A 12,768-nucleotide genomic window follows, 5' to 3' on the forward strand; every position below is an offset into this window, starting at 1 on the left:
TAATACTTTTTAATTCATGATATTGACAATAAAAAAAGAACTCTAGAAGCACATGGATTCTTTCAATTTATATTTATATTCTGTGTCGTTGAAACATTTTTAATACTTCTGGTGTAACATGTTTCTCAGTTTTTAAAACGTTTGAAAATAAAGGGCAGGTAACTCTTATTTTTTCATGAATGAAAAGTATTACCTCGATATTCACTGCGGACCTGCATAACAATGTCCGCCATTTTCACGACATGGTTGACGTGACAGACCATCTCAGAAAGTTTTTAGCTGAAATAGAACTTATTAAACGCAGTGAGTAATGGTTTATGCTTGTCGATTGTTAAATAATGTTAGCGGCATCTGTGTATACCAATAATTATATTGTAAATCGTATATTTTTCCCGTTTGCAGATATTTAAGTGATTGTTGACATCGGAGGCGTTGCATACCTGTTCTTTTTTTTATAGTAGATACTCTTATTTTTTCTATGGTATTATATCTCAGTTTACTGTCAGAACTTCAGACGCCTGTGCTAGAACATAACGTAGGTAAGGTAAGTACATAAAGTGAAGTTCTATAGACACGAGAATACAAAAAGTACAAGCAATATCATATATGTATTTTTTACAAATATATATTCATGTCATATGTTTACATGAGTATCTGCATGTAATATTGCTTTAATTTCATTTATTGTGTTACAAGATAGGCCTACATTTGTATATTGGCTCCAAATGAAATATGACCAGTTAAAACAATATTCACATTAAAAACAACGATTTAGTTCTTGTTTCATTTATCTTTTATTTTTTTTTCTTCTTTTTTCTTTGTTTGTTGGGTGTGTGTGGGGGGGGGGGGGGGGGGGGGGGGGGATGTTACGATAAATTTCATCATTACAGTATATTTTGTATCAGAATTATCAATATTTATCTCTATGAATTTAATTTCTAATTTTTACTTTACATCAGTATTTTAAGTATGTTTGTATGTACAAATAGTAAAACGTTCTTGATGTTTTTGCCAAATTTCTGTACATGCATGTATCAACTAAAATTGGATGAATTTGCTTTAATTGCATTTTACATAATGAAAAATACATGAGAGATTAAAAAGTGAAACCTATTCATAGAATTTCAGTTTTGCAACAGTGGTATATAAATTCAGAAAAAAGTCACATGGTATGGTTGATAAAAGAGGTGATAGAGGATTACTGAAAATACCAAATAGCTGTTCTTGAGTTTAGCTGGTTGTGAATTCTACAATGTTTGGATCATGGTGTGCTGATATAGGTTGGATTAATATTCTTATATATATATATTCATGTTAGGGCTCATATCCCTACCCCCATATATATAAAGTGTTTATATTGTTACTGTGCTTACTACAAATGGATGAGGATCAACATGTGACACACCCAAGCTTTTGTCCGAATTCAAGCATTATATGTTGTGTCAGACTTTGTTTATGTGAAATAGACTGATACATGTATACATGTATACAGGTGTAGAGATATGTGTAGTTGTACATGTTTCAGTAAGTATTCTATGCCAGTAAAGGCTGGGAACATTGTTGAAAGCAAATAATTTGAATAAATCAAAGATATACAGATACTTGTGTTGGGAGATATAATGCTGGCTAGCTAGTAATTATCATTTTATGCTTTAATTATTATGATTAATCCTCTAAGGATGCACACAAGACAGAAAAAATAAGTAATTACAAGTTTTCACAGTTATTATTAGTGAGGAGTGGGACAAGTTTCCTCTGACCTAAACACCAAACATAAGACACTTAGATAGAGAGATGTCCTTTATGAGACATAATGATATTACCATCAAAATGTCTAACGTCTGGCAATAGGGCAAGAAGAAACTCATTGGTGTGCTTATTTGGATTTTCAAAACAATGTTATGAGTATTTGAAATGCAGATTTGGTTGGTGGAATGGGCATGTTTGTTTAACTTTCTAAAAGTTCATTTCAGGGCGTTTTAAAATACATGTACTCCACATTAATGATATCTCAAGTTTTTTTTTTTTTTTTTTTGTATTTTTTAAACAGGACCATGTGAAACAAGCAATCAACAACATTTGAATAAAGTGTATTTTGTGTTTCAGGTATTCCCCTTACTTGTAAGGTCTGGAGCTGTCTCAATTTTACTAGCAAGCTTGGTGTACAAAATTTAATGTGAACATTGGCTTATGGATGACTCTGCCTAATATATGACATCAAAGGTAAGCTAATAGATTTATCTAATTACAAATTCACTACAATTAAAATGTTTATTATCTTATAGCTTCTGAGGATATTTGGTTTTGTTTAAATTGATCATTATTTTCTGCTTTTCAATATGTATGTGAGCTCATTTCCTATACTTCATTATTGACTATTTCATTTGAAATTTTGAAGTGAGCATTATGTATTACCATATTCTTTAGAATAAATCTGTAATGCCTTGCAAATAAGATATTTTATTAGTGTATATACATGTATCTGGATGCTTATGATATTGATTTTCTCCCATTTCAAATTTCAGGTACATCAGCTTTAGGACTTTATTTATGTGGATATTTGTGGTGTGACCAATACTAGAGGATAAATGCCATCCCCTGCCACCAGAGACAGCAGATTTAGGCATAGTTTCCCTTAGCTACCATCTCCCACTGTTCTATGTCTTTGATTAAACTTACATAACTTAATATTTGTGTTGGTGTTGTTTTTCAACTGCTTCCAAGTTGAATCATGTAATTTTGATCTTAAGTAAATTATTATTTTCAAAAACATGGTACATAATAACATCAATATATCATTTATACCAAATATGGCTTGCCTGACCATGTAATAAATATAGTTCAGAATTCTTTATAATCCATAATAAACATGTAACCAACCAAGTTCAAGTGTTTATATCAATCAACTTGTTTGTCTGCCAAACTGGATTATTCAAACTGAAATTTCATCAATAGCTATGTTCCTTTGGGGAACTTGGACTTTCTTCACTTGTCTATATTTCTTCATGTCTATTGTCTATGAATTAAGTCTAGGATTTCTCAACCAGGAAGACATACACACACAGAATGATGAGCAAAGATGGTTATAACCATTTGATTTGCATGCCTTCAATAATTTTAAATTTTATCAGTAAATCTGTTTTCAGTATAATGGTAGTACCAGATGCTAGTTATTATGACCTTTTTGTTAATCATACTATATCTGTGATCAAATGGCTAATTACGATAAGTATTGAGAAACTAGAACAAATACAACAAGTGAAGAAGACCTGAAACATCAAAATGGTCACCTAGCTACTAAATTGGTAGCTATGGCAACCAAAAATGGATACAGAATGTACATGGATTCTACATGTTGAAGAGAGGAATTGCAATTCTACATTTTCTGCAGTGTACATAATGGTAAAATTCACATTGATAAAATCAGCTTCAATATCATGATTTGGAGGCACATGTTAGCTGTTGACTAAAACCATAAAATAGGAAAGGAATAAATATAACTGAATATAACTTAATGTTAAAACCATGAAAACAACAACCTACTTATGAATATGATTTATAATTAACATTTATAATCATATACAGCAAAAGCTGCAAACTGTTTTATATTTTACATTTTTATTCAGATGGGAGCACATGCGCATGTTTTTCCCAAGTAAAATATCGCATTTTTACGTATTTTCACTTCTGGTTGCTATGGTAACGTTTTAAATAAAAAAAATAGAAATTTGCCATAAAACCTGGATAGGTCCTCTTTACAAGATTCACTATATAGATAGACTGCTGACTAAACCATTACACCTGTAATACAAAATCAAATTTCTTACAATGAAGTCTAGGCAGATAAAATGGAAATAAAAACTTTTTAACAATAATCACTGCTTTAAATTTCAGTCAGTAACTATGACAACAACTGCAAATAAAAAGAAAATACTACTTTTATTTGTGTTTATCCTCCTTCCTGAAGAGTCTGATATATCATTAATTTTATAAACTAGCACTAAATTCACTCTCAGTGGCTTAAAATGTATAAACATATGAAATAAGTAATTTTTTTCATAAAATCATAAATTTTGGTTACCATGGTAACGTCAATAATGCAAAAACACCACTTTTGTTACTAAATTTGAAAAGGTTATATTCCCAAGTTTCTAAATATATATGGGTTGTTTGCCAAAAATGTTGACGCAAAAGAGTGAAAATTCATGATGAACCAAAATGTCGGATTTTTTTCAGTTCCATTAAAAAATCCTGGGAGTTAAGGGGAGAAAAATATTTATTTCAAAAACATATCTTTAAGATGACTGTCATATTCTGACAATTGGTTAGCCGAATCACTTCGGCTCCAGATGTATTTTCTTTCTGTTTGTGGGTTTTAAGACTGTCCAAATGACAGATTCTAGACGAAAACAAAATCAACATTGTCATCAATTTGCCGCCTCGAAGAGGTTTCAAATGCGTTGAAACTGATATCTTTTCTTGATCTGACAATATAACCTCCACTTGGAGGCCACTGATTCCATTTGACACGTAGGTTATGATGGCGCGTCAATTAATACTACTGTCACTTCTGCACCTATATGTACACTGACAGATCGAAGGAAATGAGTCGGTACTGTCTGCTGCTCTGCCAACTTCTCCCCAAACCCAGGAACCTCCATACGACTCTGAGACGGTGTTTCAAATTTCCTTAGCAGAGGAGTCTGCATTTGATTCAACTCATGACCATATTCAGAAGTGCGTATGCTCAGATTCACGGTCTGCCCTTCTTAGTATGAAGTTCCGTGATTTAAAAAAATATATCTATACTCTGTATTAACAAGATTTTAAAGAAATATCAAATTACTCTCCCCTTGATACCGGGACATGTCGGTATACGAGGAAATGCGAGAGGCGGCATTGCAGCCATGGGTACTCTTAACAAGCAACCGTCCTCAATGATACTGCCACATACATAATCAAACAGACAAATTAATATTCCATGCAAGATCATTGGCAGCAGCGGTGGATTCTTGTAACAAACAATAAAATATTCTAATTCATGTCAAATATGGTGCACACCTTCAAAAACAAAAACGTCAAAGTGTGGAACGAAATATATTTGTGAACAACTTTTCCAGGTACGGATATGACTCCTTTCCCTACCGTGATATTAGATCTAATTTTCGAATATGTGAAAATGATCAATTTTTTAGATAGATAATTATATAGCCATATTTTCCATTGGTTCCATTCTTAACAATCATCTTTCGAAAACATTGAATCTAACAAACATTTATGTTTTTGCAAGTTATCTGCACTGTTTTAACCCCTTTTAATATGTAGACGACTTGACCACGTGCCATTAACTCAAACAGTTTCAAAATTCCAAATAACCAAATCGTTTTAAAATTCCATATACACGCTGCTCAATATTGTTGTGCACAAAATGACGATAGCTGTTCGGAAACATAAGCAATCAATTAGTTCCAAAAAGAACATAGGGACTACTATTACCCCAACGCACGCCTGTCAAAACATGATAACCCTACACCAAAGGATGTAACAGACCAAATATGGAGCATGCTCTTTCCTTTTTATGATAGAGTAATCATTCCAAAGAACCTTCAGTAAATTCCCTAATTCGATCCCGACCCTCAGACCCCGCGTGGACCAGACCACCATTCATTCTGATCCCCTCCTTCATAGGATGCTTATAAACAAATTATATGTACTTAACCCTTATATTCCTTAAGAGGAAGAATGCTTTTAAAGAATTTCACGTTTTCGTAGGGTGTCCCCCAACACAGATCCAAGGAGACCATATCCAGCGTTAATACACAATTTGTTGTATTTCCCCTACAAGGTTCCGTCCCTCCTGTTGCAATATCCAAACCTATCATTGGTACAGAATTGACAATTGCCCTTAGATCGAATAGGGTAACAATACTAACATTCCTACAGAAGAAAGAATTTTAAATATTTGTTCTATTTCCCATTTTCCGTCCTGTCCCTGGGGTCCCTGGGGCCGAGGGAGACGGTTTTATACAACATAGATCCCCCTTCAACATAAAATATTTCAAGCCGAATTGGAGCCAAATCTTGTCATTCGTTTTGAAGAAATAGTAAATTCACAGAACGTGTTGTCTTATTTGGCTAAATCGTTCTGGTCAAACAAACCGAGTTCCGCTGCCCCGTAAAACCTTTTGGTTTATATTGTTCAACGTCCTGTTAACAGCCAATGTATTTTAAGGATTAAAAAACGTGACAGACAATGTCCAGACGACAGACGACTGACGGCGCGCTACGCATGTGGGTTAATGTTGCATTTATAATTAAAAAGAACAAAAATCGTCATGTTTTATATAAATTCAATATTTAATGATTTCCCGGTAAGTTCTGTTTGTTTTCTTGATCGGATTTTAATGTTAGGTGTCCAACGTCTTTATCGCGATGTTTTCGTCGGTCCTCCTGTTCTCGCGTGGTCACGTGACCGGCACGAAGGACTACATTAACACTTGGTCGGTAACTATGGCCAGAGCACCCGACCAACGTATTTTGTCGTACAAACAAATATGATGCACTTATTCATCGTGCTAAGAAACCGAGAAAAAGTGCTGTACATTCTTCTATTTATTCAAGTATGGTTACATAACGGCGTTATAAACTGGTGTTAATTGAAGAAGTGCCGGTTAATTGACTACTTTTTAAGTAATTTTGACGATGTTTGTCATTTTCGTAAGAATGTACAGCACTTTTCGTTGTTCTCATACAATTACCTTCACGCTCTTACCTGTTTCATAAGTATTGATTTAGGGTAGTCGGGTGCTCTAGGACGATTCATAGAGCAAGTGTTAATGTTCATTCTCCAATATTGGAACTCTTCAGTGTTTTAAGTATCGAAATCGGCATATAGAAACGAACAAACGTTAATAAACGAATGCAATGGATCGTAATTAATTCAAATAATTATTTACAGATGATTTCCAAAGACATAAGGTATAGTTAGACGTTTTCGGCTGTACATGCAAGTTTGTAAATTCGACACTGTGATAAAACCACCGTCCTCGTCGTTGCCATGACAGCCGATCGAAGCTCCGATCACGAATGCACTGTCAAAGTGACAGTTGAAGTATTTTTCGCAACATGCCGTTTAAACTTAAAATTACATTCACAACTCATATTGATTGGGGTTGTTTAATCATACCTGATCAATTGAATTGTAAGAAAACTAACAAAAACACTAAAAAACACAGAATGAAGCCTTCGTGTCAGGCAGTGCAGACGCAACGCGGGATCTGTAAACAATGTGACGTCATTGGAATGTACAAGTTGCAACAATGTACAACAATGTATTTTTTACATGAATACACTAATGAGCAACAAAACGGGACGCAACATTAACCCACATGCGTATGCCATTATCTCAAATCAGCTCTTCAAGTCAGACGTGCATCAAAAAGCATACCAAAATATGCCTTCCAGAATAATGTGATACAAAACGTGTAATAACGCCGCATGCAACAAAAACCCTGGTGACACATTATTCAGACACCATTATAAGCAGTTGCATACCCGTACGTGTAATGGAATCATACTTACCTTGTTTGTTCGCCAGTTGTCCAGTAATTGTTAAATTGGTGAAAATACAGAATCTTCTGAAAAACACATGGTTAATCCTCAAGGTTATTTGTAAAACTGATTCATTTTACCGACACGTCACAAACTTAACTTTCAATCAAGGGAGCATGTGGGACGAAAACCAATAATATCGCATGTCACATATCCCATACACAAATGATATTTGATTTGGTAAGACTACCTGTTGTAATTCACCTGGGATGGGAGGGGCGGGGCCAAATATGGAAAACAGGGATAAATCCTTAATTCAGACATCTTTAAATATTTCAAATCGCTACTTACATGTAATGCGTTTGATCAAATATTGACTATATAATAGTTTCCAGGTAATCTAAGTCCAGATTTGGAAATGAAATTTGTGAGGCCTCCAGGTTTTTTCACTCACTCTTAGCTCTACGGGTCATGCTTGGATCATTTGCAACAAGTTTGGCTATAACTGGCACGAGAACATTTGAAGGAAGTACTTCTTTAAAGAAAGTACATTTCTTCAAACGACCATGGTATGCCTCGACAACCCAACGAGTTTTATAACACGTTCTGTCTTCATTTGCCTGGAATGTATAAACTTGGGATTTTCCAGCAGGCAGAAAGGATGGCATCTTTGCATCACACCCCATCTCAACAAGAACATCAAGGACATCCCTGAACTCACGATCAACTATGACATTGTCATGATTTGCAAGCAAAAACTTCAGCCTTTTATCGGCCAGGGGACAGAATCCAAAGCTTTCCTCACAGGGGTGAACGCTCAACTAAAGGCCAAAAGTGAGGCATTGTCAAGGGAGACATTAGGAAGAAGAAAGTTGCTAAGAACGAAAAGATCATGCAATGGTGTGCAACAGGTACAATTCTTACTCCCGAGCTCCAGGTCTTTTTTTTCTTTTTTTAAAAAAAAACCTCCCTGCAGATTGCTGTAAATATTATGACAACTTTACTGGTTTTGATTTTTTTTTTAAATCTTCACCATATATATTTTACATGATGGTCCAAATAATTGCCAAATATTTTGGGTGTACAAGAACCGGAAGTAGTTGTACCAGTTCCGTAAAAAGTGAACATGGCTTAAAAGCGGCTTAAATATTTAGGTATTTTGGGGTTTAAGACTGTGTAATTTTTCTAATAGATATTTTTGTTGCATAAATGCATCTATGATCTGCAGTTAATATCACTCTAGAGAGCTTTGAATCAAAAGAAGTTAAATGTGCGTTATTTTGACTAAAAATGGAACCCTGTCACACTCCCATGTAGGGTGATATAAAAATGGTCATGGAACAGGCCCCTTGGACCTTTTGAATTTTAAAAATATATTTCATGGGTTGTCTCATATAGTACTACATATACCACCCGGTAATCATTAAATTGGCTCGTGGGCAAAAATCAATGTCACATGTAACAGGTCCTTTAACAAAATGTATTGTACCCGACTGGAGAAATGGTATCATTTTGTCTCTGGAGAATGCGTCGGTGAAGTGAACTTAAACTTTTATTTCAATGTAATTGTGTACTTCTTTTGGCAGGGGATGAAGCCCGATCTTGGGTCTCTTTTTCTGTCAGTTGATACGGCCGAATAGTTGGTCTGTCCTTCTGGTATGGGATGCTGACCAATAGTTGGTATATCCCTCTTCTAGAAGGGGATGCAGCTCAATAAGGGACTTACAAGGGCAGCTTGAAATTACTTTGGAAGAGGAACTTTTAATGCATATATTGACCATATTTGAGTACATGCAGTTTTTAAATAAATGATTGGTCTGTCCTCCAGGGCAGGTCCAATATGGAAAATAAATCATTTTTTATTGCTATATTTCTTACGACCTGTTTTCAGTCTTCAATATGGACCAACAGATAAGTTACAATTGTTTTTAATGTTCAGTGCTTTAAGACAGACTTTGCTATGAACTTGGAACTAAATTTTGGTTGTAAGAAAATGCTACCTCCCCTAATGGTATTCACAGAGGGGGAAAGGCATCAATAGGTGTTTGATGTTTAGGCATGATCACTTGAATACACCTATGGATTTCTTTGTTTCTTTATTAAGAATTAAGACAAAAACTTGTTAACGAAATAATACAGTTAGCATATATAGTACGTCTCAAATCCGCATACCTTGACAAGCACTTATATAAACCAACCTGATATGGACTAATAATATTAATTTGGCTAGTGTGAATGTAATATACCGTCAGTTAGTCAGAAAGACTGTTGAAATATGTCGTGTGTTCGAAAGGAATGTACATCTATAGCAATACCTCAAGTGGAATTAGCAATTCATTACAATTCATTGATTAGGGAAAATCAAATGAATATTTTATAGTATCATTTCAATACAACTATAATGGAGGTTAAATTGAAAAGAGAAGTTTATATAGATATCATTCTTCATAACTATACAGCAGAGATGAAGTAATCCTATACTAACATAGATTTGATAATTGATTTCTGTTTTGGCTCTATGTAGCATTGCTATTTATAAAGATGTCTCATCCATTGTTAATATTACCAATCAAACGTTCGGATGGTTTGCAAACCATTTCAAATACACCCACGAAGCTGTATATAGCTTTTGATTAAATATTGTCTAGAACATAAATGAGCGACGGAAACGGAGGGTGTGAACCCACTGGTACTTCAGAAGAGGGCTCAAAGGGGGAAAATAGATGAAAGCCCTTAATAGCGCTGCTAAACATGAATAACTGAATACATTTTTGCTGCATATCGGTATTCAGCGAAATTGCGAAAAAGAAAAAAAATAAGACATAGATTGTGGTGCTAACCTTGGGTCGGAGCGACAAAGGTGAAATATTTGTAAATTATTTTTAATCGCTTCTTGTCAACAACTTGTCACTCGTCACTCAGGAAGTGTGTCATTAGTGTGTATGTCACTCGTCTGGCGGGCGATGTGGGTCATTAGTTGGTCTGTCACTCGTCTGGCAGGGGATATGGGTCATAAGTGGGTCTGCCAACCGTCTGGCGGGGGATATGAGTCATTAGTGGGTCTGTCACTCACCTGGCTGGGATGTGGGTCATTAGTGTGTCGGTCACTCGTCTGGCGAGGGATGTGAGTCATTAGTGGGTATGTCACTCGTCAGGCGGGGAATATGGGTCATTAGAGGGTATTTCACTCGTCTGGCGAGGGATATGAGTCATTAGTGTGTCTGTCAATCGTCTGGCGGGGGATGTAGGTCATTAGTGAGTCTGTCACTCGTCTGGTGGTAGATGTGGGTCATCAGTGAGTCTGTAACTCGTCTGGTGGTAGATATGGGTCATTAGAGGGTATGTCACTCGTCTGGCGGGGGATATGGGTCATTAGTGTCTATGTCACTCGTCAGGCGGGAGATATGGGTCATTAGTGGGTCTGTCACTCGTTTGGCGGGGATCTATGGTATAAGTGGGTTTGTCACTCGTCAAACAGGGGATTTGTGTCATAAGTGTGTCTGTCATCGTGCGGCGGGGGATGTGGGTCATTAGTGTGTCTGTCATTCGCCTGGTGAGAGATGTGTGTCATTAGTGTGTCTGTCATTCGCCTGGTGAGAGATGTGGGTCATTAGTGTGTCTGTCACTCGTCTGGCGGGGAATGTGGGTCATCAGTGAGTCTGTAACTCGTCTGGTGGGGGATGTTTGTCATTAGTGAGTCACTCACTCGTCTGGCGGGGGATGTGTGTCATTAGTGGGTATGCCACTCGTCAGGCGGGGGATGTGATTCATTAGTGGGTCTGTCACTCGTGCGGCGGGGGATGTGTGTCATTAGTGAGACTGTCACTCGTCTGGCGGGGATGTGTGTCATTAGTGGGTCTGTCACTCGTCCGGCGGGGGATGTGGGTCATTAGTGGGTCTGTCACTCGTCTGGCGGGGATGTGTGTCATTAGTGTGTCTGTCACTCGTCTGGCGGGGATGTGTGTCATTAGTGAGTCTGTCACTCGTCAGGCGGGGATGTGGGTCATTAGTGGGTCTGTCACTCGTCTGGCGGGGGATATGGGTCATTAGTGTGTCTGTCACTCGTCTGGCGGGGATGTGTGTCATTAGTGAGTCTGTCACTCGTCTGGTGGGATATGGGTCATTAGTGGGTCTGTCACTCGTCGGCGGGGGATATGGGTCATTAGTGTGTCTGTCACTCGTCTGGCGGGGATGTGTGTCATTAGTGAGTCTGTCACTTGTCTGGTGGTAGATATGGGTCATTAGTGTGTCTGTAACTCGTCAGGCGGGAGATATGGGTCATTAGTGTGTCTGTCACTCGTTTGAGGGGGTGATGTGTGTCATGAGAGTGTCTGTCACTCGTCTGGTGGGGATGTGTGTCATAAGTGGGTCTGTCACTCGTCTGGCGGAGATGTGGGTCATTAGTGGGTATGTCACTGGTCTGGCGGGTGATGTGTGTCATTAGTGGGTCTGTCACTCGTCTGGCGGGGGATATGAGTCATTAGTGGGTCTGTAAATCGTCTGGCGAGGGATGTGGGTCATTGTGGGTCTGTCACTCGTCTGGTGGTAGATATGGGTCATTAGTGTGTCTGTCACTCGTCAGGCGGGAGATATGGGTCATTAGTGGGTCTGTCACTCGTCTGGTGGTAGATATGGGTCATTAGTGTGTCTGTAACTCGTCAGGGCGGGAGATGTGTGTCATTAGTGGGTATGTCACTCGTCTGGCTGGGGATATGAGTCATTAGTGGGTCTGTAAATCGTCTGGCGAGGGATGTGGGTCATTGTGGGTCTGTCACTCGTCTGGTGGTAGATATGGGTCATTAGTGTGTCTGTCACTCGTCAGGCGGGAGATATGGGTCATTAGTGGGTATGTCACTCGTCTGGCGGGAGATGTATGGTATTAGTGGGTTTGTCACTCGTCAAACAGGGGATTTGTGTCATAAGTGTGTCTGTCTCTTGTGCGGCGGGGGATGTATGTCATTAGTGTGTCTGTAACTCGTCAGGCGGGATATATGGGTCATTAGTGGGTCTGTCACTCGTCTGAAGGGGGATGTGTGTCATTAGTGTGTCTGTCACTCGTCTGAAGGGGGATGTGTGTCATTTGTGTGTCTGTCACTCGTCTGGCGGTAGATATGGGTCATTAGTGTGTCTGTAACTCGTCAGGCGGGAGATATGGGTCATTAGTGTGTCTGTCACTCGTCAGGCGGGATATATGGGTCATTAGTGTGTCTGTCACTC

At 37.7% G+C, this 12,768-nt stretch overlaps 1 long non-coding RNA gene across 2 annotated transcripts; it reads left to right on the top strand.

Annotated features, from left to right (window-relative positions):
• Window positions 1-401: 401 nt before the first annotated feature.
• Window positions 402-2,688, top strand: LOC117341141. Of its 2 annotated transcripts, XR_004535559.1 has the most exons (3): window positions 402-544; window positions 2,107-2,223; window positions 2,526-2,688. It is a non-coding gene; the product is annotated as an uncharacterized LOC117341141 (long non-coding RNA). The 2 variants fall into 2 exon arrangements; XR_004535558.1 differs by lacking the exon at window positions 402-544 and having other exon boundaries at window positions 1,776-2,223.
• The last annotated feature ends 10,080 nt before the right edge of the window (window positions 2,689-12,768 follow it).

Source organism: Pecten maximus, chromosome 13 (assembly GCF_902652985.1).
Source record: "Pecten maximus chromosome 13, xPecMax1.1, whole genome shotgun sequence".
Taxonomy (NCBI): Eukaryota; Metazoa; Mollusca; class Bivalvia; order Pectinida; family Pectinidae; genus Pecten; species Pecten maximus.